Source organism: Eubalaena glacialis, chromosome 16, assembly GCF_028564815.1.
Source record: "Eubalaena glacialis isolate mEubGla1 chromosome 16, mEubGla1.1.hap2.+ XY, whole genome shotgun sequence".
Taxonomy (NCBI): Eukaryota; Metazoa; Chordata; class Mammalia; order Artiodactyla; family Balaenidae; genus Eubalaena; species Eubalaena glacialis.
This window is the reverse complement of record NC_083731.1, coordinates 81,852,447-81,878,574: the sequence shown is the minus strand read 5'-3', so window position 1 is coordinate 81,878,574 and position 26,128 is coordinate 81,852,447. Positions and strand designations below refer to the sequence as shown.

Sequence of the window (26,128 nt, the reverse complement as noted above, 5' to 3'; positions counted from 1 at the left end):
TCACCACTGCATTTCAGGACAAATAAGCATAATTTAACATTAAGCATAATTTAACGTTATTAATCATAGAAAAATTGTGTTCATGGCCTCTGCTGTGTCATATACTTTAGTCAAAAATCTTTTGGCCTATTTTTAAAGTAAAAGAAAAAAAAAATCATCATTCTTCAAGGGCTGGCCTGAGCTCCTAGTTTGAGAACATTATGGTCTCAGTGACATCTTACCCGAGGAAATTTTTTGGTGAGTCGTTCAGAAATACCACTCTGTTATCTGTAAATTGGAAGACCGGAAATTCTTGACTCAGTTACCTTTAGGTCCTTTCTTAGATAATGCCCTTCAACGTCAGTAGTCAGTATCTTTCTTTGCAAATGATTCTGCTGCAAAATAAGGCTTGTGGCTTCAGCCTTATGTTCATTACTTCAACAAGGGCTCTAAGGACAGTGTGCTAAATCTCCAAAGGACAGTCAGAAAGGAAGAAAGTCCAAATGGAAGATTCAGATTACTTGTTTTCTGACCTTGGTAAGCCACACACAATAAGAGAAAGGAAAGGAATTCAGAGTGACGCGGCTCTTTGTATGAAGCTTGGCTTTGTACCTCCTGTGAGGAGACTGGGACAGGAGAAAGAGGTCTGGGGTTCGCTTTAAAGCAGGGGTCCCCAACCCCTGGGCCGATGAGCTGTCTTGTTAGGAACCAGGCCGCACAGCAGGGGGTGAGCAGCGGGTGAGCCAGTGAAGCTTCATCTGCCACTCACTCCCCATCACTCCCCGTCGCTCCCCGTCGCTCCCCGCCGCTCCCCATCGCTCCCCACCATTCCCCACCGCTCCCCACCACTCCTCATTGTTCCGTATCACTCCCCATCGTTACCCATCGCTCCCCATCGCTCGCATTACCGCCTGAACCATCCCCTGCCCCCCCTTTCCGTGGAAAAACTGTCTTCTACGAAACCAGTCCCTGGTGCCAAAAAGGTTGGGGGCTGCTGCTTTAAGGCATCATAGCTTAAAATAATTAAATGTAATACTGAGCCCACTGCCCAAGTCTCAAAAAAATATGTAACAGATGATATTCAACATCATCTGTTAAAAAATAACCTTTATGAGAATCACAATTTAAGGTTTGGGAATCAAAAGTCAAGAATATTTAAGTGTATGGTTGCCCGAAAGTTACAAACTTTGCATTTTAACGTTTTTATTAGATCAGTGAATTCTAAATGTTTTCTTGGTTTTACAGTTTAAATCATTTATAATAAATGAAACCTTAGTGCTGTACCTTTTCCCCATTCGCCCATGTTTTTGTGTTTTTAGTACTCTTACTACTAATAATAGCTAATATTTCTGGAGCACTTACTATGTGCCAAGCATTGTGCTTAACGTATTATGTCCTTTAATCTTCACAATGACCTTAGGTAGGTAGTATTTATATCCCTGTTTATAGATGGGAAAAGCTGGCACAGAGAGGGGAAAGTAATTGCCCAAGGTCACACAGCACTGATTTGAATTCAAGCTCGTTCTCTTCAGAGCCCACCTCTGAACCATTCTACAGTATACTGCCAGTCATTTTCACGTAAAGATACCTTCTTTCACTTTTTTGAACAAGCCAATACAGAGCTCCCCATAACTTGAGTCCAAAACTCACGTGCCCACATTCCCATTGCTCCAAACGGTGCTGATCCCTGGAACCCTCTGAGCTCCTTGAGAGGTGCCGAGGCAGCCCAGGCCCCCTCCCCATGCCACCTGGGTTCCAGAGATCACGGGGGAGTTAAGGAGGAGAGAGTGGGAAGGCACAGAAAAGAATCGTTTCACTCCTTGACAGTGGAACAGTGCCAAAGTAGCAGGCCAGGGCTCTCTGAAATTGTGTATCATGGTGGATTTTCCCAAGAAACTGGGAAGTTGTACAGTAGTTGAAACAGGTGCTTAGAAGGCTAGATCCTGAGCCATCCCTGTTTCCAAAATAATCGTTAAGATACTGTTACTTAAGAATTTATGAAGTAAAATAGTTTGGGTTTAACTTTTTCATCTTTAGTTTACTCAGTTTGGCATGTGTCTGCATGACATTTTTCTTCCTGGAGTAAACATTATGTCTGAAAAAGTAACATGTACCACAGCATTCTTTTAATTAGAGGTAGCCATTTTTGTTCCTTCCTATGAGACAACTTAAAGGTCCCCAAACAAGAAAAATGGAAAAGAAAAAGTGCAAGTCCTCTTCATCAGCAAATTTTCATTGTGTGCCCAGGGTGAGAGAGTTTATTAGATGCTGATGGCCAAGTAGATGGACATTGTGTTTTTAGCTGAAGAAATGTATTCAATCAATTTTCAGTATCGTTGCTTTTTATAAAAAGAGACTATTTGCTCCCCTTGCATTTTTTGGCAGAGATGTAAGCTGTGCCATTTCCATTTCTTGTCTGCTGAAAAGTGCTTAGTAATTTTTGCCCTTGTATTTGCTTACTTATGGGACAATAAATGTGAGTAGATTCTGTGGCTTGTTACCTGATTCTAATGTAAATGTGCATTTGGCATTTTGTTCTGTAGCCATCGCAAGAAGAAGTGTTATTTTTGATGTATGTGTAGTACATTTAAAGCGAACTCCAAATAAATGTGCCCTACTATTTCTTTTGCTGAGGTTGGCTTTATTTAGAAAGACGTTGAATCTTTTAAAAACCTGGATTTATGTGGGCTTGTATCATATCACAAAGTTGTATTCTGTTATCTCTAATATAATTAAAACTTGTATGGAATAGCAAAGGTAATTTTTTAAAATTTTGTAGTATAGATTTATTATCTATGGGGCTACTCAGGAATCTGTATTTTTCAGTTTTATTTAGAAAACTTAGTCCTTCGGAATTCCACATTAGTTAGACTGTGTGGGATCAATTATATACAATACTAAATTAAAGTTGTATTTACGAATTACCAGTATCCAAATAGGTAACTTAAATGGGGAAGAAAGGACAGGAAACAAAAATGTTCTACCAAAATAAAATATTAGATATTTTTCTTGTTAAACATCGTTCACTGGTTCAGCAGTATTGTTCTTTGTATCCAAAAGATGCTCAGATCATATTCATTAATATTTATGGATAAGTCGATAATTTTATTCTATTTTTGTTGCTTCATGGGGTCATTTGATAGCATTTGCTCTTGGCTGGTCTTACCATTATTTCACCTTTCCCAAGGGAAGTGTTTTAAACAAGGTAAATTGGGTCATCTGTATCTTTTTAATATTTTTATTTCAAAACGGAAAAAGTACAGAAAACAATGTAACAGATGGTTTCCCTCTTGCCTCCTACTCCTTTCTTCTGGTTTAAATTTTCTTTTTCCCAAAGTATATCTTTTTGTAGTTCTTTAAGTAACAGTCAGTGGGTGGTAAATCACTGTCTTGTTTATCTTGGATGCCCATATTTTCCCCTCAATTATCAGTGATAGTTCAGCTAGGAATAGAATTCTAGTTTGACATTTATTCTCCTTCTAGACTTTTGACAATATATTTCACCATGTTGCCTCAAGCATTGCTGTTGAAGAGTCTGTGGTTGATTTGCTATTTGTTTGTGGATTATTTACTTTTTTCTCTGTTTGCTTTTATGGTTTTTTGCTTTGTGTATAGTGTTCTGCAGTTTCACTACATTGTGTGTTTAGATGTGGAATTTTTTTTTTTTTTTTTTTTTTTATTTTTGGCTGCACGCAGGCTTTTCTCTAGTTGAGGCGAGTCGGGGCTACCCTTTGTTGCAATGAGCGGGCTTCTCATTGCAGTGGCTTCTCTTGTTGCAGAGCACAGGCTCTAGGCGCACGGGCTCAGTCGTTGTGGCACACAGGCTTAGTTGCTCCGCGGCATGTGAGATCTTCCCGGACCAGGGCTCGAACCCATGTCCCCTGCATTGGCAGGCGGATTCTTAACCACTGCGCCACCAGGGAAGCCCCTGGATTTATTTTTATTTTCTTGTTTGAGACTCATGTTTCTTGAATTGAGGGTTCATATTTTTCATCAGTTCTGGAAAATTCTTAGCCATTAATTATTTGAATATTGCCATTTCTCCACTTTTCCTCTTCTCTTTTTCTGGCATTCATATTAGATGTACATTGGACCCTCTCGTGATATATTACATATCTTTTTACCCTTCTTTAATTATTTCTACCTCACTGTCTCTGGCTACCGCATCCTGAGTAATTTTCTCAGGTCTATCTTCAATTTATTAATCTTATCTTGGGCTATGTCTAATCTGTTGTTTAATGCGCCCAGTGAGAATTATAATTTTGGTGATAGAATTTTTTATTTCTAGAAGTACTGTTTTAAAATCTATTTAGGTGGGTTTTATTTTTTTAGGTTTTTTAGGGGTTTTTTCCTTATGTTTAGAATTTCTTTTTTCTGTCTTTGATCACTTAAACATACATTTTTGTGTGTGTCCTCTTTTAGGTTAGCCCCAGAGTCTTCAAGATCTGGGCCAAATATTACGTTAATTTCTTGGTTTGCAAGTTTCTGCACCTAGAATGTGATATAAATGTAAGCTCCAAACTCTTGTAGGACTTGAGACTGTGGTTTCAAATTCTTGAGGAGGATTTTGTTGTTGTTGTTTTTACCTAGAACCCAAGCAGGGGTCACTGGAATATCTTTTCATCTTCCTGTGCCAGTGAACAGTTTTGTCCCTAGTCCACTGTTTCATTGTTTAGGACCAGGGTTTATATAGGTGTCTTATTTCCAGTGTCCCACCTCTCAAGGCTCACAGCTTTGTTTCCTGTCCCCAAGTGGACAACAACAAAAAGCCTCCAGCATAACGAGACCAGTAGTCCTCTCCCTGTGTAGCCACTACGTCACCTCATATCTTTCTGCCTTTCATTTCCTTTTTCCTTTCTTGTGAACTCATTTCTGCCTTTAAAAAAAAATCTTACACTCCATTCAACATTTCCAAGTGTCTGTAGCATGTGAGTTTTTGCATTATCTTTGTCCATTATCCTGCCAAAGCCCTCTGCAGAACTCTTGGTTTGCTTTTCGTGCAGATAAGGGCAGGGTGGGTCTTTGCACTGTGAGGTTCCTGTGCAAGCAGACGTTCCCATGGCGAGGTGGGGTGTCCCCAAGATGCATAAAAGGGAGAGTGAGGGGATTGTCATCAAGTCTTCCTCTTCTGATCCTGCCTGATGAGTTTCCCCTAAATACAACCTGTCCCTTTCATTCTCTTATTCAGATCCTTCATATCACACCCGTCTGCTCCTTGATTTAACTCCAGCCTACCTTTCTTCCTCCATGGATCTTTATGAGCCATGTTTCAATTCTGTGCTTGCCTGCCAACGTGTGTATAGCACACTGTCCCTTCTTCCTGGAATGCCCCTCATCTCTCCATCCTGCCTATCTTTCAAGGCCCAACTCAAACACCTTTGAAAAGGTTTACTTGATTTCTTCCCTGCTGACTCCACACAATTATGCAGTTGTGGATATATACACTTGTAAGTCTCTACTTTGTCTGAACCGCCATATCATTATCTCAAGCAAACTGCCTTCATTAAGTAAGAGTATTAGAGTAGACTAGAATAGAAAATATTAGAGAACATTATAGATTTTAAGGGTAGATGTTGTTTTATGGAACTTTCAGTTGTGTGTATATATATCAGACCTTGGTATAAAATGTATATTTTTATGGTATAAAATTTATATTTTAGGGGTGGAGGATACAGACTTTTTGTAAGTTAAAGAAGCACGTTACTAGTCTTTAAGTTCCTACAGGCATTAACTGTGTCTTGTCTACACACACACACACACACACACACACACACACACGCACACACGTCCCTGTGTCTAGAAAATCTCCTTTATATACAGTAGACAGTGTTTTTTGAATGAATGAGTATATGAATGAATGAATGGATAGATGAATGAATGGATGAAAAAAATACTAATAGGGACTTCCCTGGTGGCGCAGTGGTTAAGAATCCGCCTGCTAATGCAGGGGACACGGGTTCAAGCCCTGGTCCAGGAAGATCCCACATGCCGCAGAGCAACTAAGCCCATGAGCCACAACTACTGAGCCCACGTGCCGCAACTACTGAAGCCCGCATGCCTAGAGCCTGTGCTCCACAACAAGAGAAGCCACCGCAATGAGAAGGCTGCGCATTGCAACGAAGAGTAGCCCCTGCTCGCCGCAACTAGAGAAAGCCTGCACGCAGCAATGAAGACCCAATGCAGCCAAAAAAGAAAAAAACTATAAAAAAAAATATCAATATAGTAGCTCAAAAGGAATGTAGGATCCTGTGTGTTTCTGAGGGTCGTCTTGCCAACCTCTAAACAGATAATAATGGATTTTGTTCTGTCCTTTGTACCCCTCGGCAGATGAATGCCCTACAATCTGCAGAGTACAAGGGACGTTAATTCTCAGCCTTCTGCCTTGGGGCATCTAAGGATACCTCATTATTCCTTGATACGGTCACCTGCTCCCATTTCACTGGAGCAGTGTGTGAAGAGGAGAGTCAGGCTGAGTCTTAGCGGTCGGACTCAGCCTCAGAATATACGCTCTCATTATCTCTGAGTCTCTCCGGTTATATACCATCAGTCACTGGAGTCACAGGCAATTACCTTCTCTATAAACTCTCTTCCAAAAAACAAGGCTCTCCAGCTTTTCAAAATTCAAGAGCTCGCATAATCTTGACTTTGCAGATTTAATGGAAAAGAAGAGATGAAACAACTTTTCATTCAGCTTGATCTGGATCTGAATCCTGATTCTGCCTCTTTAGTGTTGTGAGGCCTTGGGCCAGCCAGTCAGTCTCCCTTGTTTCTCATTGGCAAGAGCCTAGCTCATGGGGTGGGTGAGAGAATTCGAGGTAATGTGTGGAGCTGTGACGCAATTCTTAGCACGTTCTAGGTGCTCAGTTTTCACCACCATCATCATCCTCATTGTCATCGAGGAATTGGTATCAATAACCTCATCTTCCGGTATGTTTCTCTGGTGGTCAGCCTGGTGCTTCCTCTCTTTGTGTTCATTCAGAAGGAGTGGAAGCTTGAATAGGGTGGTTGGATGCCTGCTGTTGCCATGCCCTGTTATTGTCAGATGGTTGTTCTGATCTCTGCCTTGGCAATGAGAAAGGTACAGCCAAAGCTGGTTTAAGCAGACCTGGTCTGGATCCTTTAGGGATTTACGCTCTGGGAGGTGACAGAGGCAAACAAAAGTCTACAAGAGAAGGCAGCAGCCCCACTGGCTCACTGTTATCTCCCGCAAAATACTTATGCAGGTATAAGTTGTGAGGACCTAGGAAATGAAACCAGGGATTTGAGGCGAGTCCACATAGAATGGTTTTCCACGGCTTTCCAAGAGGAAATTTCACAGGCCCTTGAGGATCGGGGTCTCAGAGACAAGTAGGAACATTATCGTGCCAGGTCGTGCTGGGAAGCCAATGGCCCAAAATGTGAAAAGCTGGATTATTCAACGAAGTAAAGCAAGTTCAGAAAATTTCAGAACTTTCTTTTTTCTCATGCATATGTTTAAATTTATTGAAAACGTCAGAGGGAGAAATACCTAATTTTCTTAAAGTTAGTCATCAAATCAAACTGATTTTTCCTTTTTTCCTGTTTTATTGAGCTATAACTGACGTATAACATTGTATTAGTTTCAGGCATACTACATAATGATTTGATGTATTGTGAAGTGATCCCCGCAATAAGTTTAGTTAACATCCATCACCACACATGGTTACAAATTTTTCTTCTTGTGATGAGAACTTTTAAGATCTACGATCATAGCAACTTTCAAATATACAACATGGTATTGTTAGCTGTTGTCACCATGCTATATGTTACATTCTCAGAACTTATGTTTGTAATAACTGGAAGTGTGTACCTTCAAGAATTTTGAACCACACTACTCAGGCTGCCTGTTTTGTCCACCCTCCTTCCTATAATTTGACCAGTACACAAAAAACTTGGTTTTTCATCACAGCCCTGTTACTAGCCTCTGCTTCCAACAAAGTCACTTAAATGTGATCCATCATTGTTTTTTCTTCTATGAAATGTTCACAGTCAAGCCCAGTTTTAGCTCTAATGTGTATAACAAATGAAATATAAGCATTAACTCTCCACATCTCGGAGTGAATAAGTCACATCCCACTGAATCCACCCAGGTTAAAGCTTCCATTGTCCTTGCGAGGAGCTGCAGTGAAGCTAAACTGGGTACTGGACCAGGGGTTTCATCTGGATCTACAGCCTGACAGCATAAAATGTCAACAGGAAGAAGAAGAAATTCTAACTCACCTAACACTTAGAAAGCAAGTAATGTATTCTCTACTTTAATTGAAACCTGGAGAGAGGAAAAGATCTGCATAACCTCAAAAGAAGAACACACACCTTTCATCTTGTCCTTTAGCAGAGCCTATGACTGAGCAGGAGAGCAGAGCTCGCCTTCCTGTAATGTTCCCGCATTTAAAAACATATTTAGGATGAAAGGTGATGTGACAGTGGGAAGATTTTATTATTGGAATTGCTTGAGCCTTGATAGCCCCTGCTCACAAAATAGCTAATGGATGAGATACAGGCAGAAGCTTTCAGATATTATCCCTGTGTTGAGCTTGGAGCATAGGTGAGGGAGGGGTGACAGATACTCACTCATAGAGATGCTAACCGGGGGATGCTGGGATGGAGCCTTAACAGTCATATAACATGATCTAGCTGGTTTGCTAACATAAGAGACACAAGTCAGGGAATTTCTGTTTTAATATAAGACTAAAAATAAACTAGAAGTAACACAAAATAGTTTCTTGGTGTGCACATGTTTAAAGAATCCAGGATGCCAATGTCTGTTGCACCCACACCACCAACCTGTAGTGAACGTGTCATGCCTTGAGACCAAGCCTGTAGGGACAGCGGTCACGGCCAGCTGGCACAAACATGGAAAGGCTGAGCAATTAGCTAATGGCCACATTACCGCAAGCTAATGTGGTTCTAGGTTCACGAAGTACTACTGCCTGTTGACGAACACTTGTTTCTTGGCCCTGCGTCTCAGGCTTTCAGCTCCTCCTCCACCTGATGTCGCAGGGCTGGCATCAGGACAGCTCTCCAGTTAACCCCGAACTTAAGCTGGACATTGTGCTATAATAATGACACAGGTGATCCACCACCAACAAAATATGTACGGTGAGTGGTTCTAGTTGTTTTAATGAATCTGACTGTGGCTCTAAGTAAGCAAAGCCTTTAGTAAGTGAAATACACACTCACTCCAGCCTCCTCTTAGGATTTTAGACCGGATCTGATAAGAGGTAAGAGACTATGGTTGGGATACAGTCTACTTGTAGTTATAAAAGAGCTCTTTTTTTTTTTTTTTTTTTTTTGCCTCTGGCCCATATACAGATTGAACGTTCTGCTGTAGTCTTGTGTTTCACCTCTGCAGGTACCTGAATAGTCTGCTGATGTCTAGATACCAGAAACTATCAGATTCTTTAATCAGGAACTTTTTTTAATATTTAAGGAATTTGTGAATTAGGGAATCCTGCTGCACTAATTGAAAGGCAGAATTAGTACCTCTAATTAAATTTGAATCTTTATATGGTGAATTTCATGAAAACTGTTATAATTAGTCATGCTTATAGCCTGATAGCCATTCACTAACCTCAGTGTTGATATTTCAAGATAGTATTTCATCATACTCAGATTTGCACGTTGGTGGGTTTTTTGCACTGTTGTATATGCAAGTCTTCCTATACCACCCAACTGTTACATGTCTGTCATCTAAGGATGTGTAAATAGCAGAAACAACAGCTTTACTATCTCTCTGCACTGTGGATTCAAGTCAGCTTCCCAAAAGGACAACCAGCTAGTGTTTTTAGCCAAACTTCTCTTTAAGTAGAGGCTCCTCTTACTTCAACAAACCTAATAAGGGAAATATAAAGAGAATAAAAATAATTTCTAGATTTAGCTGCCTGAGTATAGTGATAGAATCAAAGTAATGCTGTCCTTAAAGGAGACTCAGAAACAGTTCAGGTCAGATAAGGAATATTTATGTTACATTTGACAAAGTACTAGCTTATTTTCCAAGTTATAAATAAAAAAATAACTTTAAAAATAGCTATTTCTTAGCAGAGCAGCTCAGCCTGGCACCCCTTACTTAATCTAGTAAGACTTTCACCAGAATCTGAAAACTCACCCTAACCCAGAAAGAAAATAGTATTAATGGCTAAAACCAGACATAATTGTTGAAAGGTTGCATTTAGCTGCCGAATGAGGTGATCTTTCCAATGAGCTCACAAATTCACTTTTTTCTGTGTACTGTTCAACTTGAAGTTTGTTTTCCTTGTTATGAATATTCTTGGATTCATACAGATGAAAAGTTGTTCTTTTGTGACTGTTAAATGGAACTTTTTCGGCCATGAAATGAAATTTAATGCACCATGAGAGTAAAAGTTTCACTGAACCTTATAGCAAATAAACCATATGGAAAGTATCATGAAGTAATACAAAAAAAAAAAAAAAAAAAAAAAAAAAACCCAAAGGGGTTTTTACTTCAACTTAATAGTATCCAATTCAATTCATCCATGGGTGAGGCCATAATTTTTATGTCCAGTGACTATGAGAAGATTATCAAAGTTTCTTCTTTTTGAGAGTACAAAATCAGGTGAAGATTATTCCTCAAGGTATTTTCAGTCTAGCCTTTTCTGATTATATGCTTCTTCTTACTATTTATAGAGACATCATTTTTAACACAGAAGATCATTTGAAAATACATCATCATTTTTTAAGTGACAGAAAATACCAATAAAAGTAAGTTCAGGGACTTCCCTCATGGTCCAGTGGTTAAGACTTCGCCTTCCAATGCAGGGGGTGCAGGTTCGATGCCTGGTCAGGGAGCTAAGATCCCACATGCCTCGCGACCAAAAAACATAAAACAGAAGCAATATTGTAACAAATTCAATAAAGACTAAAAAAAATGGTCCACATTAAAAAGTAAGTTCATTAATATGACATAATAAGCATTGAAGGCCCATTCCTACAATCACTATGATATAATATCACTGTATTTCCACACAGCATTTTGCATTTTGACTTTCCTGAAAGTCATCGATACAGTTTTAGGCAGCAGCAATCTTTAGCACTGTAGTCATTTTAACTGGCTAAAATTCCACAGGTCATGCTAACAATAAGAAGACATATTTTATTAGGTAATTTTGATTGTCACTTACGTATATATCTAGTATTTCCGACTTAAACGATTCTTAAAATTCAGCATTCCATATGATGGTATTTCCTGATGCCTTTAGGGGTTTCTACTCAATTCATAAGTTGTAATCACGGAAGTTTGGTGGAGGTTAGATACTATAATCTTTATATAGTTTTGATTGACCTAAAATGTAGGTATTGCTTTTTTTTAATTGAGGTATGTTCACATACCATGAAATTCATCCTTTAAAATTGTGCAATTCAGTGAGTATTCACAAAGCTATACCACTAATCCCAGAATGTTGCCTTTTAATAACACTTCAAAAGAGAGAGTAGGTAAGTAGATTTTCATCTTTTTTTTTTTTTTCAACTCTTTACCCCCTGGAGTTTTCCTTTTATTTTTACCAGAAAACCAAACCTTTTTTTCTTAGGTAAAGTAATTGGGTCATTTCAGTTTTAACTGGGAAATTTTGATTGGCTGCATGAATTTGGGTACGTAATGAATACTATATGATGATTATCATGAAGAGGATGCTGCCTATGAAATTGCCTTTTTTATCTCATGTGTAAAACAAAAATTCAAGATACTTAGGGGCTGTGGAACTTCAACAGGAATGAAAATGCTTACCCGTGAGTCAAGCCAAATTCCAATTCAGAAATGGCAGCAAGGGCAGCATCCCCCTTCACTCGGGTTCTAGCTGTTGGTTCAGATAACGGCGCTGTGTCACCAAATCCCACCTGAAAAGAGGCTTCTCTGTGGTGCTGAGTGAAGTGGTTTCCATTCTCTCGTGTTGGCTACTGACCTGTCAGTAACACTCTGAGAGGCACTTGGCTGGAAAGGCTTGTAGAGTGTGTGTCACATTCCTTTCCATCTAGATAATGCCCCGTACGTACCAGATTGGTCAGTCAGGATGTTCTAATTCCAGCCATCACATTGGGATCAATGTCTTACCCCATAAATATCAGCTCTGTGGCTTCATGCATACCCACTTCCCAAGGTTTTCTGGGATTCCCAGTGGGTAGCATAATAAATTGTGAACTTCTCAAAGGCAAAAACTATCATGCTTATGCTCAGGATGGAGAGTGGGAACGAGACAGTGGTTCCCACTCCTAAAGGTAGGTCGTTACTATCAGAATTGCCTCCCCTCCTCCCTTTGGTGTCCAAGAAAATAAAATGCCTTTCAGACAGATTAGGGATTCTTCTTCCCATACATTCAGTGAAAATTTTTACTTTAATCAGTATTCTTAAAGTATACAATACAATAAGCTACAGGGGTTTAAAATCTATGATTTGATGAATTTTGATAAACTTGTACACTGGTGTCAGCATCACCTCAGTCCAGATACAGAACATTTCCATCATCCCCAGGAGTTTCCTGTGCCCCTGTGCAGACAGCCCAGACCACCACCCAGGGCCTCAGGCAACTATTGATCTATATATAGATTAATTCCCATTTTCTAGAATTTTGTATAAATGGAAGCTTTAGTTTGTTTCATTCACCATAATGTATTTGAGGCGCTTCCATTTATTATTTATCAGTAATTCATTCATCTTTATTGCTGAATGGAATTCCATTTAATGTATATACCACAATGTGTTTCTTTAGTTACCTTTGAATGGCCTTTGGGTCAAAAAACAGTGTTTGAGTACAGTTTTAACCAGCACAAGTCTTTTTTTTTCCTATTCTTTTTCAGATTCTTTTCCGTTATAGGTTATTATAAGGTATTGAATACAGTTCCCTGTGCTATACAGTAGGTCCTTGTTGTTTATCTCTTATATATATAGTAGTTTGTATCTGCTAATCCCAAACTCTTATTATCCCTCCCCACTCCCTTCCCCCTTTGGTAACCATAAGTTTACTTTCTATGTCTTTGATTAGCCAGCACAAGTCTTGATTTCCATAGATCATGCTAATAATTATAACAATGTATATTTTATAAGGTGTGTTTTTAAGTTTTATTGAAGTATAGTTGATTTACAATATTGTGTTCATTTCTTCTGTACGGCAATGTGACTCAGTTATACATATATTTAAGTTATTTTTGATAGTAGCTTATAGATAGGTAGGTAGGTAGATAGATACTACTTTCTATAGTAACTTCCAAGTGTGATTGTACTTGAGGCTATGCGTTATACAAAGAGGAATAAGACAGATTTTTATAAGAATAACTGCCATTTTTTGGCTTACCTGTCATGTTTCAGATGTACTAATTTTCACATTAACCCTAGCAGATAGGTAATAATAATAATAATAGTTCATGTTTCTCTAGTGCCTACTGAGTGCCAGGCACTGTTCTTAATACTTGAATAACATCAACTCACCTAATTTTTCACATCAACATCATGAGATATGTACTCTTATACCCCACTTCACATACAAGGAAAAAACTTGTCAAAAGTCACACAGTTAGTAAGTGGTGGGGCTGGCACTCAGTGTAGACCACCCATCTCCTGGATCTTTGCTCTTAACCACTACACTCGTGGCCCCCTTCATTTTTAGTCGGAGATGCTGAACCTGGGAGATTTAATAAAACCTTACCAAAGGTGGTGGAGTTAGGGTTAATGTCCTGATTCAAATCCTGGTTTGATTGACTCCAGAGTCCAAGCTCTAATCTACTCGGGAAAGGATGTGTATGTGAATAACCAGGATGACTTTGGTTAGGTACACAAGAACTAGAGAATACCAAAAGAGCTACTAAGAGTGAAATCTCTGTCACTTCTTGTAGGAGTGACCAGGGAAAGTGTGGTGGAGTGAATGAACCTTAAGGGACAAGTACGATTTTTTGATGAGAGGTGGTTTGGTTGGGTCTGAGAAGAGTGTGAGTGAGTGTGTGTGTGTGTGTGCGTGTGTGTGTTAGTGGTGCCAGAAGATAAATCAGAACATGATTGATTTCAAGTCCCCAAGAACATCTCTGGGGAATGTAAACATTTGAGGAGAAAGACCAGCCTATGAAGGACACAGAAAAGGAATGTCTAAAGAAATAGGAGGAGAAAAAATGGGGGATGGCATGAGTCAAGTGGAAAGAAGGGAATCATCAATAGTGTTTCATTGCAGCTGAAAGACCAGAAAGAAAAGTACTGAAAGATGTCCACCAGATTTATTGTTTGGAAAGTCACTGGGGCTTCTAGGGGGACTATTTTTAGTGGTGACAGAAAAGTCAGATTGCAGGTGGTTGAAAAAGGAGTAGGGGAGGAAGGGAAGACAGGAAGTGTAGACCATTCATTGGCGAACTAAGGATGAGAAGGAGTAGGGGAGGAAGGGAAGACAGGAAGTGTAGACCGCTCGTTGGCGAACTCAGGATGAGAAGGGGGTGGAAAGAAAACAGTAGCCAGAGGTGGAAGTGTGGTGAAGGCAGATGCTAAGATGAAAAGCTCTAAGCATGTTGATAGCTGAGAAAAAGAGCCAGGAGCGTGGGGGAGGCTGGCATCTGGGGAGTGGGGAGCTGGGTGACGGTGCAGAGTCCCAGAGGAAGCAGGGAAAGATCCATCCACGTGTAAATGTCCACTCAGTGGACGTAACGTGCACAACTGGCATATATATTGGGACAAAAAAATCCAAAATACCACCAAAGCCAGAAACAGATGAGTGAAGGTGGCATCTTGCATTTCTCAGTAGCTGCTGTAGTTTTTACAAAAATGCCTGTGGGAGATGCTCTTTTGTTCAATTAAAATGAAGATTAACTTTGTAGCCAAATTTAATTGAAGTTTCCCCTCCAATGTTCAAATAATGGATTTGTCCTTGGGACTGTTAGATTTGGCAGAGAATTGGCTTCTCTGAAATGTGCAAAGCCAGCTGCAAATAGGACAGGTTCTCTCAAGAATTTTTAGTTCTTAGAAAAAGTGCCAAAATATTCCTCCAGATTTGAATCTACCTTCTCATTTCATATCACAGGGTAACAGGCAGCATCTTACTTGCTAATACCTGAACTGATTTGAGATACTCTCTATCATTCTCTTGATCTGGGGATTTTTCCCCAATATTCTGGATAAGAATCAGCATATATTGTCTTGTTTAAAGAAATCCGTTTGTAACTGAAGAGAATAAAAGGGAAACACAATTTCATCCGTTTCTATTAGCCCCCTTCTTCCATAGATCTCCAGTGGTTTTAACTAGTGCTCGTGAATTCTTACTAGAAACCTAGCCAGGTCGGTGTGAAATGATACTCAGTTTTACCTGTGGACAAACTGAGGCACCATCAAGGAGGCTGAGTCTTCCGCCAGAAGTTCAGTGATCCCTGCAGGCAAACAAAATGACCGGAGTGTATCTTCAAGATGATTCCAACCCCCAGGTCCCTGATTGCCCCTCGTCATGTAGGGAGAGACTTTTGGGGAGAAATGGTCAGTATTCAGAACTGTGACTTCTCAGGCTTATTCCTTAGATCTGTTTCCAAGGTTGAATCACAGTTGGCACAAATAAGATCTGAAGAAAAAAAATATGTGTCAGACATGAAGATATTTTGAACCTCATTTTTCTTTGGTTCAGCCTGAGAAAGGTGCCTGCTGCTGTGTGCTGATTGTTCTGGATGAAATGCCTTAGTGGCATCTCAACAGTCGAGCCCACGGCTGCTCTGAAGGGGGCAGCTCACTACACATCCTCCCTGTGTTCTGGTGAAGAAGAGGGATCCCAGTTGCGGAAGCTCAGATCTGAAAATTTTTTGTTGACTACTCAGAACAGACATGTGTATTATAAATTTTCACTGCTGATGGTATCAAAATCCTGAGTCAGTGATGCATAAACAAGTTCTTATAATCAAAAACACTAGTTTCAAGACTTGAGAAGTTTGGTGTTTTTTTTTTTTTTTAAACTTGGTTGCTTTTATAGCATCCCACCATTAAATTAAAAGGTTTCCTCTGAATTACATATTAAGAATTAAAGTCACTGTAGTCATGTTAGATTTTTTTTTAAGAGAGAGGGACAATTACCCTTTATAATGTTTCTTTCCTACTTTCTGTAATACAGCTTTCTAGTTACACTTGGAAGCTTCCAGGAAGGTAAAATTAAAGCTTTAATTAACATTAGTGGGAGTGTGCGTTGCCCCAGGAAAAGAGGTGGAACGTAGTTTCAGCTTCTGAACATTATGAAAGAGGTTACACATTTTAATCTTTCTAGTTCCAATAATAATAGTATTAAAAGGAATCTTAATAGTAGTAATGACTCTCAATTATTGAGTACTCTGTGTCATTCATCTTTCAGTTCTATGAGATAGGTTGGCATTATGTATCCTTATGTTACCTAAAAGTTAACTGAAGCTTAGAGGGGTTAAGTAAGATCCAGTAAGGGACCTAGGGGTCAAAGTCAAATCCCTCAGGTTCCGAAGTCCATGCACTGAACTGTTATATAATAATTAAAAGATGTTAAAATAGTATCTCATAAGCAAGGCTGGTGACATAGTTAACAAATTGAATAAGCTTATATTAACTCTAGTGACATTGCTGGGTGACATGTTTATTGAAATATCTCTGAGGACAGTAATACTGGGATCGTTTGAGATCAGTGAAGTCCTACCTGTGTGGGGCACATTGCGGATTTTTTCAGGCCACTCAAACTTCAGAGGTAGAAAGTGATTTATTAAATAAGCCCCTTGTATTCCCCAAATAAAACACCTTTTGATACAGAAGAGTCTCTCTAGACTTGTCTCACTGCCATGTCCTGCCGTGCTATGGCCATCTTTTCTCTTACAGATTACAGAGAAACCCAGTGTGAAACAATTATAAAGTGAAAATGTAGCTAGTAGGCACTGAAATTGTTCGAAAATTGAGGTAGAAGTCAATGGCCTTTTTAGGTAGGTACGGGCACAAAGAGCTTTTAGAGTTTGTGTTTTCTTAAGGGAGGGAGAGGTTGGAACGTCCCAAGGTTTGAGAAGCACGAACAGGGACCTTTCTCTTTTCCTGTGGAAATGCTTGAAACCCCTGCAGGTTTCTTCGTGACAGGAGAAAATTCCTCTTGGATGGGTTGGGACAGCAGTGCTCTTTGATTCAGGGGAAGCAAACGCGAAGAAAAGCGCACAGTGCAGACTGAGAAGGGCAGCTTGCTCCTCACACAGCAGGCGAGATGCTCGCCACCCAGATCCTGCCTGGAAATATGAAGAAATGGGGTGGGGTGGGGTTCCTTCTGCAGCTCCAGCAGGAAAAGATAAAGAGTTGTGTAAGTACTATAGAAATCAGTTTTAAGTGACTTAGGCCATCTTGGAAAGTGAGACATTATAAAAAATTTTTTTCATGGTGACAGAAGTGATACATCATGTTCCCCTGTTTTTAGTTTTTGTTTGTTTGTTTTTTTATGGAGAATTTCAAACATGTGCTGAAGTGGGAAGACCCTGTAATGAACACAGTGACCATCAGCAGCAGTTATGAACTCATGGCTAATTTGTTACACTCCCAGCTCCTCTCCCCAGTAGTATTTGAAGCAAATGCTAGAAACCATATCATTTAATCTCTAAGTATTTCAGCATGTATCTCCAAAAGATAAACATTCTTTTTTAAACAAAGGCCATTATCACACCTAAAAAATTAAAATAATCCCGTAACATCATCAAATATCTAATGTGTTCAAATCACCAATGGTTTCATGAATGTCATACTTTCTCTTAACAGATTATTTGAATCCGGCCCCAGATCTGATTCACATAGTGCAATAGCCGTTAAAAAGAAAATCAATAGGCTCCACCTCCATTTCTTTTTTTCTTACTCTTTGCAACTTTTTATTGAAAAAATATCTTTTTTTACTTCAGTTTCCTTCAGTCTGAGTCTTGCTGATTGCATCCCTCTGGCTTAGTGTAACATATTTCTCTTACTCCTTCCTAACTCTTGTATTTCCTGAAAATTGGAAATGATATCTAAAGGCTTGGTTAGTTACAGGGTTTTTTTTTTTTTTTTCCTGTTTGTTTTTGTCAAAACTATTTCATAGTGTTTGCTTCCATCAGGAGGGACTTAATGTCTATTTTGTTCTCTTTGTGCTGTTAGCAACCCCTGATGTTCAGTGCCAAGTCTCACAATGCTTTTGGTTTGCCCATCTCTTCTGTTCACTGTCACCCAGTGAGCTGGGGCTTCTGGGCAAGGTCGAGTCACACGCTGAGGTCTTCTCGCTTTGGACCACTAAGAATTTTCGGGGATCCATGACCCCAAAGTTTTGGTTTTTTAGAATGATTTTTGAAAAACAAACATATCATTCAATTAATGAACCTTTAGTAAATAAGTAAATCTGTACTAAAATACAGAACAAAGACAAATTTTAAAAGCATACAACGCACACTGTTCTTATTGGACAAGTGAGACCATTATTTTGAGCGTCCTCTGTCATAGTCTGTTTCTACTTGTTCTTTAAGTATCCATTGTTTACTCTGTGTTAATTTCATTTTACTACTTATTTAATGCTCTTTGAGACCCATGATGTCTTGAATGTGCAGACCTTGGATTCTTGCAGACCTTAGATTCCGTGGGCTGATCTCCTGCAGGAGAACCTCAAGCAGAACCGGGCCTCTGCAGATCTCTTTTCTCAAGTGGGCATGAGCCTTATTGCTCTGCCTTGTTTTCGGGTGCCTCTCTCCTGAGCTTGAGCAAGTTTGCTTCTCTCCTCTTTTCCATTCTTCCTTTCCTTCCTTCCTCTCTTCCTTCCTTCCTTCTTCCTTTTCTCTTTACTTTTTAGCCAGCGTGATACTGTCTTCCCCAGGTCTAGTTTTTAACCTCTTGACACTGATAAAATCTATGTTGATACACAGAAAATCTTGGGAATGTTAAAATGTGAACTTGATTCTCTGTGCCCAAAGCTATCTTTCCAAATGCATAGGGATATATTCATTTAATAAACCCTAATAATAAGTTTCAACTCTGTACTAGGAGTGTAGGGAGACAGTCAAGTTACAACACAGTGGAAATGCTGACAAGAGTAGATGCAAAGTGCCGTGTGACAAGGAACAGATGACTCTGCCTGGGAATAGTGGGGAATGGCTTAATCTTGGAAGTGACGTTTAAACTAAGTCTTCAAAGAATATGATTAAGACAGCATATTTGTATAAGAACCTTTCAGGAGAACTTAGTGTAAAAGTATATTGTTTTACTGGGATGTGGAATTCAAGTAATTGGCTAATGGACTTGACTTTTGAGTATAGCAACAACTTACCATATTAACTTTGCTTGCTAGACATAGTAAGACTTGCCATGGGCTATTTCCTTCATATGTATGCAAATATGTGAGCATAAAATATCATGTTTATCACCATTCCCACCCAGATAGTAGTGGGAAAAAATGACTTTTAGGCATGGGACGTTCCAGGATGTGGGTGGACAGAGTCACCTTCCATCCCCCACTGTGATAGGATCTTATCTTTTAGGATGAAAGGATAGCAGATTCCCAAGGTATGGACTGCTGAGTTATTGCAGGGGTCTACAGATCCACATGTGTATCAGCCATTTAGGGTTTTTTGTTTGTTTGTTTGTTTGTTTATAAGCCCACACCATGCAGCATGTGGGATCTTAGTTCCCTGACCAGGGATCAAACCCATGCCCCCTGCATTGGGAGCACAGAGTCTTAACCACTGGACCTCCAGGGAAGTCCCAGCCATTAGCGTTTGACTGAGTACGTTATAGTTTCCCATGTAGATGTATCCCCACTTTCCTAATGTATATAAAATAAGTATTGTTGCAAGATAGTACAAAACCATTTAAAAGTATCATTGAAGTCATAGTATTAGCTCTGTCATTATGTATGGTTTTAAACAAGAAGATAGAATTACTATCTTGTATGTTTGGGGTATAAGTCTATGCTTGGTGGTTGAGAATTCCTTGAAAATTTTTGACATTAAAAGGGGTCCTCATAATAGAGTGGTGAAGGTTAGACAACATTGTAAATGCACTTAGTGTCGCAGAATTGTACACGTAAAAATCGTAAAAATGGTAAATCTTCCATCATATGTATTTTGCCACAATGAAAAAGTATATTAAAAAATTCCTTTAACTTACAGCAAAACACACACATGCCAATAAGAGTATCTCATAGTTGAAGAAACTGGACATCATTAGCCTACAGCTTTGATTAATTTGGCAAATGTTTAACCGTTACCAAGCAGAGCCCTGTCCTGTAACTTTAAGTGCTGGGGAGAAATAGAGGGGACTGCATTCTGCAGCTTGTAGTCTACTGGGGGTGGCAGTCAGCTCATCACTCTTGGTAAGTGCTATAAAAGGAAAAGTATAATATACTTTGAAGAAGCAATGTTTATTAGCCCTTAAGAAGGCAGCATTCTTTTTATTTTAGGTGAACATGCATTTTGAAGCTGTGTATTTTGCAAATGAGACAGAGCAATTAATTCATATGGTTCCTGGTAAAGCTTTAGATACCCAGACTGAGCCGATCTCTTCAAGAACAGAGACTCTATGGGGTGGAGTGGGGCTCGCATCCACCTGAGGGTATATGTCACCTTTTAAGTGGAGAAGAATGGAAAACCGAGGCAGGGAAGGGTCTATGCGATCAGCAAAATGTAAATGGAATCTTTCTGGGACACCATCATTAGCTAAAGTAAAACACTATTTTTTTTTTTTAACATCTTTATTGGAGTATAATTGCTTTACAACGGTGTGTTAGTTTCTGCTGTATAACAAAGTGAATCAGCTATATGTATACATATATCCCCATATCCCCTCCCTCTTGCGTCTCCCTCCCACCCTCCCTATCCCACCCCTCTAGGTGGCCACAAAGCACCGAGCTGATCTCCCTGTGCTATGCGGCTGCTTCCCACTAGCTATCTATTTTACATTTGGTAGTGTATATATGTCCATGCCACTCTCTCACTTCGTCCCAGCTTACCCTTCCCCCTCCCCATGTCCTCAAGTCCATTCTCTACGTCTGCATCTTTATTCCTGTCCTGCCCCTAGGTTCTTCACAACTATTTTTTTTAGATTCCATATATATGTGTTAGCATACGGTATTTGTTTTTCTCTTTCTGACTTACTTCACTCTGTATGACAGACTCTAGGTCCATCCACCTCACTACAAATAACTCAATTTCGTTTCTTTTTATGGCTGAGTAATATTCCGTTGTACATATGTGCCACGTCTTCTTTATCCATTCATCTGTCGATGGACACTTAGGTTGCTTCCATGTCCTGGCTATTGTAAATAGTGCTGCAATGAACATTGTGGTACATGTCTCTTTTTGAATTATGGTTTTCTCAGGGTATATGCCCAGTAGTGGGATTGCTGGTTTGCATGTTAATTCTGTTTTTTAGTTTTTTAAGGAACCTCCATACTGTTCTCCATAGTGGCTGTATCAATTTACATTCCCACCAACAGTGCAAGAGGGTTCCCTTTTCTCCACACCCTCTCCAGCATTTATTGTTTGTAGATTTTTTGATGATGGCCATTCTGACTGGTGTGAGGTGATACCTCATTTGTAGTTTTGGTTTGCATTTCTCTAATGATTAGTGATGTTGAGCATCCTTTCATGTGTTTCTTGGCCATCTGTGTATCTTCTTTGGAGAAATGTCTATTTAGGTCTTCTGCCCATTTTTGAACTGGGTTCTTTGTTTTTTTGATATTGAGCTGCCTGTATATTTTGGAGATTAATCCTTTGTCAGTTGCTTCATTTGCAAATATTTTCTCCCATTCTGAGGGTTGTCTTTTGGTCTTGTTTATGGTTTCCTTTGCTATGCAAAAGCTTTGAAGTTTCATTAGGTCCCATTTGTTTATTTTTGTTTTTATTTCCATTTCTCTAGGAGGTGGGTCAAAAAGGATCTTGCTATGATTTATGTCATAGAGTGTTCTGCCTATGTTTTCCTCTAAGAGTTTTATAGTGTCTGGCCTTACATTTAGGTCTTTAATCGACTTTGAGTTTATTTTTGTGTATGGTGTTAGGGAGTGTTCTAATTTCATTCTTTTACATGTAGCTGTCCAGTTTTCCCAGCACCACTTATTGAAGAGGCTGTCTTTTCTCCATTGTGTATTCTTACCTCCTTTATCAAAAATAAGGTGACCGTATGTGTGTGGGTTTATCTCTGGGCTTTCTATCCTGTTCCATTGATCTATATTTTTGTTTTTGTGCCAGTACCGTACTGTCTTGATTTCTGTAGCTTTGTAATATAGTCTGAAGTCCAGGAGACTGAATCCTCCAGCTCCGTTTTTCTTTCTCAAGATTGCTTTGGCTAATCAGGGTCTTTTGTGTTTCCTTACAAATTGTGAACTTTTGTGTTGTAGTTCTGTGAAAAATGCCATTGGTAGTTTGATAGAGATTGCATTGAATCTGTAGATTGCTTTCGGTAGTAGAGTCATTTTCACAATGTTGATTCTTCCAATCCAAGAACATGGTATATCTCTCCATCTGTTTGTATCGTTTTTAATTTCTTTCATGAGTGTCTTATAGTTTTCTGCATACAGGTCTTTTGTCTCCTTAGGTAGGTTTATTCCTAGGTATTTTATTCTTTTTGTTGCAGTGGTAAATGGGAGTGTTTCCTTAATTTCTCTTTCAGATTTTTCATCATTAATGTATAGGAATGCAAGAGATTTCTGTGCATTAAGTTTGTATCCTGCTACTTTACCAAATTCATTGATTAGCTCTAGTAGTTTTCTGGTGCCATTTTTAGGATTCTCTATGTATAGTATCATGTCATCTGCAAACAGTGACAGCTTTACTTCTTATTTTCCGATTTGGATTCCTTTTATTTCTTTTTCTTCTCTGATTGCTGTGGCTAAAACCTCCAAAACTATGTTGAATAATAGTGGTGAGAGTGGGCAACCTTGTCTTGTTCCTGATCTTAGTGGAAATGGTTTCAGTTTTCACCATTGAGAACGATGTTGGCTGTGGGTTTGTCATATATGGCCTTTATTATGTTGAGGTAAGTTCCCTCTATGCCCACTTTCTGGAGGGTTTTTATCATAAATGGGTGTTGAATTTTGTCGAAAGCTTTTTCTGCATCTGTTGAGATGATCATATGATTTTTCTCCTTCAACTTGTTAATATGGTTTATCACATTGATTGATTTGTATACTGAAGAATCCTTGCATTCCTGGAATAAACCCCACTTGATCATGGTGTACGATCCTTTTAATGTGCTGTTAGATTCTGTTTGCTAGTATTTTGTTGAGGATTTTTGCATCTATGTTCATCAGTGATATTGGCCTGTAGTTTTCTTTCTTTGTGACATCTTTGTCTGGTTTTGGTATCAGGGCTATGGTGCCCTCGTAGAATGAGTTTGTGAGTGTTCCTCCCTCTGCTGTATTTTGGAAGAGTTTGAGAAGGATAGATGTTAGCTCTTCTGTAAATGTTTGATAGAATTTGCCTGTGAAGCCATCTGGTCCTGGGCTTTTGTTTGTTGGAAGGTTTTTAATCACAGTTTCAATTTCAGTGCTTGTGATTGGTCTGTTTATATTTTCTATTTCTTCCTTGTTCAGTCTTGGAAGGTTGTGCTTTTCTAAGAATTTGTCCATTTCTTCCAGGTTGTCCATTTTATTGGCATAGAGTTGCTTGTAGTAATCTCTCACGATCCTTTGTATTTCTGCAGTGTCAGTTGTTACATCTCCTTTTTTCATTTCTAATTCTATTGATTTGAGTCTTCTCCCTTTTTTTCCTGATGAGTCTGGCTAATGGTTTATCAATTTTGTTTATCTTCTCAAAGAACCAGCTTTTAGTTTCATTGATCTTTGCTATCCTTTCCTTCATTTCTTTTTCATTTATTTCTGATCTAATCTTTATGATTTCCTTCCTTCTGCTAACTTTGGGGGTTTTTTTGTTCTTCTTTCTCTAATTGCTTTAGGTGTAAGTTTAGGTTGTTTATTTGAGTTGTTCCTTGTTTCTTGAGGAAGGATTGTATTGCTTTAAACTTCCCTCTTAGAACTGCTTTGGCTGCATCCCATAGGTTTTGGGTTGCTGTGTTTTCATTGTCATTTGTTTCTAGGTACTTTTTGATTTCCTCTTTGATTTCTTCAGTGATCTCTTGGTTACTTAGTAGCATATTGTTTAGCCTCCATGTGTTTGTATTTTTTACAGATTTTTTCCTATAATTGATATCTAATCTCATAACACTGTGGTCAGAAAAGATACTTGATATGATTTCAGTTTTTTTAAATTTACCAAGGCTTGATTGTGACCCATGATATGATCTGTCCTGGAGAATGTTCCATGAGCACTTGAGAAGAAAGTGGATTCTGTTGTTTTTGGATGGAATGTCCTATAAATATCAATTAAGTCCATCTTGTTTAATGTGTCATTTAAAGCTTGTGTTTCCTTATTTATTTTCATTTTGGATGATCTGTCCGTTGGTGAAAGTGGGGTGTTAAAGTCCCCTACTATGATTGTGTTACTGTCAGTTTCCCCTTTTATGGCTGTCAGCATTTGCCTTATATATTGAGGTGCTCTTATGTTGGGTGCATAAATATTTACAGTTGTTATATCTTCTTCTTGGATTGATCCCGTGATCATTATGTAGTGTCCTTCTTTGTCTCTTGTAATAGTCTTTATTTTAAAGTCTATTTTGTCTGATATGAGAGTTGCTACTCCAGCTTTCTTTTGAATTCCAGTTGCATGGAATATCTTTTTCCATCCCCTCACTTTCAGTCTGTCTGTGTCCCTAGGTCTGAAGTGGGTCTCTTGTAGACAGCATATATATGGGTCTTGTTTTTGTATCCATTCAACCAGTCTGTGTCTTTTGGTTAGGGCATTTAATCCATTTACATTTAAGGTAATTATCGATATGTATGTTCCTATTACCGTTGTCTTAATTTTGGGGGGTTTGTTATTGTAGGTCTTTTCCTTCTCTTGTGTTTCCTTCCTAGAGAAGTTCCTTTAGCATTTTTTGTAAAGCTGGTTTGGTGGTGCTGAATTCTCTTAGCTTTTGGTTGTTTGTAAAGGTTTTAATTTCTCTGTCAAATCTGAATGAGATCCTTGCTGGGTAGAGTAATCTTGGTTGTAGGTTTTTCCGTTTCATCACTTTAAATATATCCTGCCACTCCCTTCTAGCTTGCAGAGTTTCTGCTGGAAGATTGGCTATTAATCTTATGGGGATTCCCTTGTATGTTATTTGTTGCTTTTCCCTTGCTGCTTTTAATATTTTTCCTTTGCATCTAATTTTTGATAGTTTGATTAATATGTGTCTTGGCATGTTTCTCCTTGGATTTATCCTGTATGGGACTCTTTGCACTTCCTGGACTTGATAGACTATTTCCTTTCCCATATTAGGGAAGTTTTCAACTATAATCTCTTCAAATATTTTCTCAGTCCCTTTCTTTTTCTCTTCTTCTTCTGGGACCCCTATAATTCAAATGTTGGTGTGTTTAATGTTGTCCCAGAGGTCTCTGAGACTGTCCTCAATTCTTTTCATTCTTTTTTCTTTATTCTGCTCTGCAGTAGTTATTTCCACTATTTTATCTTCCAGGTCACTTAGTTATTTCCACTATTTTATCTTCCAGGTCACTTATCCATTCTTCTGCCTCAGTTATTCTGCTATTGATTCCTTCTAGAGAATTTTTAATTTCATTTATTGTGTTGTTCATCATTGTTTGTTTGCTCTTTAGTTCTTCTAGGTCCTTGTTAAACATTTCTTGTATTTTCTCCATTCTATTTCCAAGATTTTGGATCATCTTTACTATCATTACTCTGAATTCTTTTTCAAGTAGACTGCCTATTTCCTCTTCACTTGTTTGATCTGGTAGGTTTTTCCCTTGCTCCTTCATCTGCTGTGTATTTCTCTGTCTTCTCATTTTGCTTAACTTACTGCATTTGGGGTCTCCCTTTTGCAGGCTGCAGGTTCGTACTTCCCGTTGTTTTTGGTGTCTGCCCCCAGTAGCTAAGGTTGGTTCAGTGGGTTGTGCAGGCTTCCTGGTGGAGGGGACTGGTGCCTGTATGCTGGTGGATGAGGCTGGAACTTGTGTTTCTGTTGGGCAGGATGACGTCCGATGGTATGTTTTGGGGTGTCTGTGAACTTATTATGGTTTTAGGCAGCCTCTCTGCTAATGGGTGGGGTTGTGGTCCTGTCTTGCTAATTATTTGGCATGGGGTGTCTGGCACTGTAGCTTGCTGGTCGTTGAGTGGC

General features: G+C 39.0%; 1 protein-coding gene across 3 annotated transcripts in view; it reads left to right on the top strand.

The window, feature by feature from the left end:
• FRY (FRY microtubule binding protein) overlaps window positions 1-26,128 on the top strand; it is a 327,509-nt gene that overhangs the window by 120,932 nt on the left and 180,449 nt on the right. The window lies entirely within an intron of this gene.